The sequence below is a fragment of the Manacus vitellinus genome, unplaced genomic scaffold (genome assembly GCF_001715985.3).
Source record: "Manacus vitellinus isolate BGI_N305 unplaced genomic scaffold, ASM171598v3 scaffold_38_pilon, whole genome shotgun sequence".
In the NCBI taxonomy this organism is placed as follows: Eukaryota; Metazoa; Chordata; class Aves; order Passeriformes; family Pipridae; genus Manacus; species Manacus vitellinus.
This window is the reverse complement of record NW_021940526.1, coordinates 2,118,959-2,126,582: the sequence shown is the minus strand read 5'-3', so window position 1 is coordinate 2,126,582 and position 7,624 is coordinate 2,118,959. Positions and strand designations below refer to the sequence as shown.

The window sequence follows — 7,624 nt, the reverse complement described above, 5'->3', positions numbered from 1 at the left end:
TATCATTTTCTGAGTTATACTGAGGCATGAAATGACCTGCCTGATGTGCAGGACATCAACAACAGACCCCGACGTGGAACCCGCATCTTCTGATCCCACATTTGCAGCTACTGAACATTATTCTCAGTTATCTGCTGCACTGAGAAGTCCCAATAACAGCTGCTGATCCTTGCTCTCTTAATGGAAATCTGGCAAATAAATGCTGTCTGTGGGAGCAGGTTTCTTATATCAGTACGAAATATCCAATTCTCCGGGAGCCAAAGGAGGATTTCGTCGGAAAAGGCTGCTCACAGGAGCTGGTAGGGACACATCTAAGGGTGTGCTCAACCAACAGGAGTTAGTTTTGCTTTTCCCTTGCACTGTTTTGTTTGAACATGTCACTGTTTAATATGCCAGTAAGGAGTTTGGGAACTGACTTCTGTGAGATAATCCGGGATTCCTGGCCTTTGACACACGACGTGGCTGTTGAAATCAAGGTCACAGCTTCCCCCTGTGTAAAACAGCAAGGCTTGACTGGCTGAGGTGGAGAAGTTTCAGCATATGTGTAAGCTGAAGTTTTGCCTAGGGGAGTAAACTTGGATTCAGTGTAAGGGGCTTTTAATCTATTAAAACCACTTTTAGATTCAAAAATTAATTTATTTGATCAATAGACTTTTCTTTTTCCATTTCCAGTCCCCTGGCTGAGCAATCTGTCTGGATATCGATGCCATAACTTATTTATACACTTTGCTAAATCCTCTAAATGCAATATTTGACAACTCATTTTTCGCTTGCTCATTCCAGGCTTGTCTTTGCAATTGTGCCTGATTGAGCACTACTGAAAAATACAGAAATGTGGAGCCAGACTGGTACCAAGCAGTTCCAGGATAAGGTGAGGTGCCTGCTTGCCCACTGCATACATTAACTATGGCCAGGTGAAAAGAGGGTTCAAGAGCAAACCTTGAAGCATGTTTTGCTGTCATCTACACCTTTCCCACTCCTATGGAGAAAGGACCTGATTATTGTGATTATTCTTATTGTTGTTGTTGTTAAAATTATGGAAGAGTTGATATTTTGAGGCAGAACAGAAATTCTCTGCAATATGTGAACAACTTCATTATTGTCTCTATGAAGTATCAGCTACTGTATTTACCATTAATGTGACATACTCATGCAAAATATTTTCCCAGGACACCACTGATGATGATAGTAAAAATACTCAAAGCAATATGTGAAATAAAACAGCCCTAGGTCTCAAAAGTGATCTTGCAAAGCCCAATGACATTATAATTGCATAGCACAGCAATGACTCTGACTAGAGGGAAGAAGCAGGGCAGCAAGTGAAGGAGGAGAACTATTGTATGGCATGGAAATCCTGGGTAAAATCCTGAATGGAGTTTTGCTATTGATTTGAATTGCTTTTTTAATTGTTTTAAGAACAGGAGAAGACAAGTAGAAGGGAAAAAAACATGGAAGTGTTTGAATGTGGAACATTTGCTTTTGCTGTCTGGGATTGTGGATTTATATTCTGTTCATTGCTTCTGTGCTGTTCTGCTGCTCCCTGTTATATCTGTCTGTGTGCTTTTACATCTCATTATCTGATGAGCTTTAACAAAATATGTGAACTTAGGAACAAAATCCCAAACAATGTCCATATTTGCTCTTGCTAAATCTTCTTTCTTTAATATAGAAGGGTAATCATGAACATGTCCACTGTGTGGTTAAATATATTCCTTCTGTCTCTGAAAATTATAATATATAATTAGCTTTTAACTATCTCCACCACCACCAAATCAACATGTACAAGTATTTTCTTTTGCTTTATGAAGCTAGAGGCTCTGCAGATGATAAGGTAGATTCCTATCTCCCAAAACACTTGTCACTTCAATGCTCCATCACATTGCTGTGGATAGAATTAGTTTTTTCCCACTTGCAGCTCAGTGGGAAAATCTTTCCTGGATCTCAGCGAACACCCCAAGCCAGGGCCTGATTTGGCAAGGTCAGACTGAAAACATCTCTCCACACTTACTTAAAGCAAGGCACGGCTCAAACCCTGCTTTGTCCAGCTGTCAGAAGCCTGAGGTGGGAAGTTACTTCAGCCACAAAGACACAGAGATTGATCAACTAGAAATACATCCATCGGAACTCGGGAGGTGAGGTGTCTCGGGATCCTTCTCTCTGGGCTTTTCAGCAACCATCCCTTCCAGAAATACAACAAACACCCATTCTTTTATTAGCCCCTTTGGTGTCTAATAAGACTGGGTTTGACAGCTCCAGCTTCTGGATTGCTGCTGCAGCAGCCTGCTCTGCTTGTACGCTCTCGAGATAGGAGTCTGTGGGGGCAGGACCTGTTAAACACGGGGACACTGGCAGAAAGGGGCTCACAAGTGTTTCCTCTTCAGTGGGAGCTGGGAAAGAAAATTTAGTTGAACTACTCTACTGCTCTCATGAGTCCAGGGGAGAAAACCCACGAGGATAATTTAGAGACAGATAATTTAGGAGTTCAGAGCCCCTGTGTCTGTGAGAGAGCAAGGCTTCTTCTCTCTTGCCCTGCTCACCTTTAACAGGTTCAGAATTTAAGCCTTTACCCCTCACAAATCCTGAAATCTGAAGGAGTAAAAGCAGAGCTTTATCATCTGTTCTTAGGCAAGAGTCGTAGAACACTGAGGAAATTGTGTTTCCTGACGTGTGAACTGAAGAGTTGAAGCAGGAGTGAAATAAATAGGAAATTCTATGAAAACCCACGTGCACAGAATTTTCTGACTAGCTGCAAGAGGCTGTCAAAATGGGAACAAATTTCCACTTCCATCTAGCTTTTCTACAAGTGCTAGGGCATAACTCAGACCTCTGTTTAGATAAGTGGAGTGATGCATTGAACTTGTGCCACTTTTGAGTCAGGAGCAAGAAGAAAACCCACCAAAATTATAAAAACATATGGTTAGGACTTTCCTCCCTCATTAAAAACCCCCTAACCTCAGCGACCTTGATACAGAGAACTTCTTTCACCTTAAGCCCTCCAGTTTCTCATCCAGTCTTCAATCCTTAGGATGTGCCCTTTGCCTTCATCCTTATTTCTTGGACAATCAGACCTATTTCTTGTTTGCCTCTGGGGCAAATTACTTCAAAATATTGGCACTTGGGAAAGTTGGATGGATTTTCTTCCAGAAGGGAAGATGCCCAAATAAAAAGGAAGTGCTTTTGAATGTAGTCTAATTATCCCTGCTTCTTTTTTAGTATCTCTTGCATTGTTTCATACAAAATTAGCCCATTTCCAGAAATATTTAATGACCCCATTCTTATTCTTGAATGGTTTTATCTCCAAGTTTGTCTGTCTTATTTTGGGTTCTCCTGAAAACAATTGAACCCTGGCTCCTTGGAGATTGCTTTATTCTGGAAAGATCACCACCAGACCCACGAGAGATGGGGGAAAGCCTGAAAGTGCTACTTCACAGTGGCATTCTTTATAATACTTCCCCCAATGGCAGGCTTGCAGCAGTGTTTAACACAAAAAAAAAAAAAAAAAGGGTAATTAAGACATTTACATCAATCAGAGCAGCTAATCAGAACAAAATGCTGATTTCTGTCTCCTGTTCTGTTTCTCTTTGGATGGAGAATAGTTGCTGATATGTGTGCTGGACTTCTAATCCTTTAATGGGGGCACAGGCTTTTGAAGACTCCCTCTCAGAGGTGCTATTACCAAATATATGCTTCTAATTTAACTTCTCATGCCGTATTACAGTAGCCTGAAGCAATTTTAGGTGTTGGGTTTGTGAGAAAAGCCCAATGTTGATGTTTATCAGATGACCTTTTAAAGGGTAATGTGGGGGTTATCCATTGGCATGATTAAGACCATATGTAGGTGACTTTTCCCAGGCATTTCTTCCCGCTTTTCAAAATCCCATCTATTTTTACCCAAACTCAGCCAGGTACCTTTCATCTCTGGTATGTTCATGGGCATTACAAGATGAGACTGAAGCAAAGTGTTTACTCCTTTGGAGTAATTTCTGCTAGAAAAGTGAAGAAAATTACCTAATGTCAACACAACACTGTTGCAGATAAACCTCAACTTTCTTTTTGAACATTTCAGATGTTCTCAACAGTTTTTCCTTTTTCTTCTCCCCTCCATTGTCCCTTTTTACAAAGGCTTCTCAAAAGACTATGAAGAAGTGACTTTTCTCTGTGAAATTCAGCTTTTAGTGTTCACGAGATGACCTTGCAGGCATGTCCTGCTATGAAGCTGCTAGAAGACAGGGGTTTTGACTAATCCATTATCTCTGTCACAGAGAAGACTGTGAAATTGTTATTTTGGAAGCTCAGTATTTCACTCATGGCTCGTCATGGGAGAGTCCTTGCTGAAGACATGTTGCTAATGTTTCCTGCAAGAATTGAAAACATACTGTTATCAAAAATTGTGTTTTGTTCTTTTTCCAGACAAATGATCTTTGTGTTACTGGATCTCTGCACCACCAACTGGGATTGAAAAAAGAGAAGGCACGGTGAGATTCACTGCAAAGCAGGTTTCAATACTGGTGGAGATATAAAGGAAAATATGGTGCTTAGATGTCAGGCAAGGAAGTAGGCACAGAGGCAGGAATTCACAGCAACTATGAACCCTTTTAGAGAAGCAAATAAGCCAAGTACCTTATGAAGTCTTTAGGTGTAAAAACTGCCCTTAAAAGGACTTTTTCAAAGGATCAGGACTTCTGTCCTTGTAAGTAGCTTTCACAACCCAGTATTTTGAGATAAGGTTACAGCATGGATTGTCTAAAATAAATGCATCTTGGAGCAATTCAGTCTTTAGCAGTTGGTGATATTTTCTGCCCCAGATTTGTAATTCAGTATTAGGAAGTACTAATTACTCCTCTGTCACCATCTATACTGGTGCTGAGACATGTTTAGGAGAGGCAATGGAGAAAAAACTCAAATGTCATGTATATGCAGCCTTCAGAAAGAAATTAAGGGAGAAGTAGTATGTGTGATACCACAAAAGGTACTAATAATGCAGGAAAAAAACCTTCATTCCTGCTGATTATTGGAGTTTTTTTCCCTAAGTATCAGATACTTCCTTAAGTCTGGTTTATGTGAAGGCAAACTGCAGTCAGACTCAAATTCTTGTATGAGGTGTCACAGTGAAATGTTGGGACTGTGACATAAGATATCAGAATGAGGGAGGCCTGGCTCTCACTTCCACTTGGAATGCTATAAACTAGTGCTGTATTTACACCAGAAGATGAAGCACCCATTTCCCTGGGGGTAGGATGGTTGTGTCTCAGGATCACGTGCTGTTTCAACCCATCAGGTATCACGCTGGGGTTACTGAGGGCTCAAGCCACTGCTCATCAGACCTGCTGTGGCAGCTGATCCTACGAGCATGGCAAGTGCAAAAACCCGACTTCTTCACCTCTCCTCCCCTGTGGGGCAAAGCCAGTGGCACGGCTGGCATGTCCTGCAGGCTGAGAGCTGTGCACGTGAGCCGTCACCACCGCACGGCCAACGTGCGCTTACATGTTAAGCCACAGGAATGTGATTATGAGGCAGAGCTTTTCATCGGCTCCTACTACAAAGGCAGAGTGCTGCCCCACTGAATTCAGGGGCAAAACTCCTCTTGGCTTGGACACAGCCAGCGTTTCACCCACCCGAGCGAAATGCCAGCCAGCCTCTGAGCCCTCAAGCCTGGCTGCAGAAGGGGCAGTTCATGACTTGTGTATTCCAGGGGATCGGGAAGCTTTCAGGTTTTGGAGGAGTTTGATCTCAGCACAATGACCGCAGAGGCCAGCAGGCAGGTTTTACCTTTTCCATGGCAGTAGCTGCTTATCTTAGAAAACATTACACAGGCTGGGGCTTGGCTGGAGAACACTTATGGATCTCCCTTTAGCCCAAATGTATGAATTACGTTCAAATGGCTTGGGAATGGCTTGTCCATAAATTCCTGTAATAACACTGAATAATACTATCTCACCAGTTGTACCTCTCTCCCTGTTTGTGTTCCCCAGTAGCTTGCAAAAGCTATCAACATCAAATTAAGGGGTGGGATTTAGCATGGGGATTTGGTCTTCTTAATGTGAAAGAGGGCTTTGAAAAACTCAGTCTTAGCAAACAACAGCTAATAATAATGATAACAATAATAGAGATAAGCCAATTCATATCTCCCCACCCAAAATATTTATATAATGAATTTGTTAATTGTATTTTATCTTCTTCTGAAGGGTGGGTTGGTAGCCTTTGCTTTGCAGCAGACCAAGGGGAGCTCTCGTGCAGCCTGATGCCAAGAATATGTGTTATTTCATATTCTGTTATTTGCTTTGGGTTTAAGGTGGTGAGAGGAAATTCCCCAGCAATCAGCCCTAAGTAGTTTTGCAGCGAGCAAGTCTTTCAGTGCTTGAACATTGTTTAGCAGAGAAGGGAGGGAAGTAAAAACCCCTTCATCTGCCTTTTATAATTCAGATATTTGCCACATATCTAGAGAGAAGCATTGAAAAAAAAAAATAAAGAAAAAGCAAGCCCAAACATTCGAGTGTACCCAAATTAATTCCGGTGTCATTTTATCTGCCTAATTGGGCCTAAAAATAGCCTGTGGGAAGGAGAACCAGCAGCCTTGAATGTCTGAAGCAATTTGTATCAATTATTTCCCAATGTACCAGTTTCAAGTGAAAGCCCTTGCCTGAGTGCCTCCATTAGCCAGGTGTCAGAGCTCTCTGTTTTCATTCCAGGCTTTTCTCTGGGAACAGGGTGTGTGTGCGCACCAAAAAGCACCAAGGAGGAACTGGAGCCTTGGCAGGTCCAGGAGGGTGCCCAGAGCAGCTCTGCAAGCAAAGTTAGTGCCTTCACTCCTCTGTCATCACCAGTCCCTGAGAGCAATCACCACCCACCAACAGTTCCTTGAGATAAGCCCGAGCCAGCTGGGAGAAGAAAGCCTTTGATATTCCCCTGCCTTGCTGAGTAAGTATTCCATAACAATAATACTTTGAACTTTTACAGCACCTTTTCATACCAGGGTCTGAGTGCTCCACAAACATTCATTCTCCAAACCTCATACCACCTATTCAAGGAAACCATTTTTTTTTTTAATTGTCCCACTTTTTTTAGGCCAGATCTTCCAAAGAGCTCAGCGTCCATTGTGCCTGCACTAGAGAAATTATTTTCTTTGTGCAAAAGAGCTGCAGTGTCTGGGTTCCACTTTAGATACCTGTGGCAAATGTCAGTAATGTTTCCCCAACTCCTGCCCCAAAATGTTTGTGTCTTGGACTTCTGCAGGTCTGCAAAAATAAAGCTCAAAACCTTGTAAACTGCTTGTCTTCTGTTTATAACCCACAGGAACCCTCATGAGCCCCTGATGAGAATTTTTTTGACAAAGCAAAATTTCATTGCCACCCCCCAGTTTCACTCAGACTTTTCTGTTTTCTGTAGCCATAATTTTTTTAGCTGATGAACAGCATTACAAGAAATGCAGATATATTTGTTTTGGTCTTCAGAACTATTTTCTGTGGTGCTATTCTGCTTGGAAACAGAGCAAGAACGTACTTGTCTCAGACACAGACATACAATAGATAAATAAAAAGGGAGATGCTACTTCCCAGATAGGCATTGCATTGTGCTTTGCTACAGCAGGCAACAGGATTAAACTTTGATTTTCATCTCCTGTCTG

The 7,624-nt window shown here is 42.0% G+C and overlaps 1 long non-coding RNA gene across 1 annotated transcript; it reads left to right on the top strand.

Moving 5' to 3' along the window:
- Positions 1-823: 823 nt before the first annotated feature.
- On the top strand, positions 824-6,755 carry LOC108640583. The gene is made up of 3 exons (XR_001921279.1): positions 824-871; positions 4,411-4,475; positions 6,690-6,755. It is a non-coding gene; the product is annotated as an uncharacterized LOC108640583 (long non-coding RNA).
- Positions 6,756-7,624: the final 869 nt, after the last annotated feature.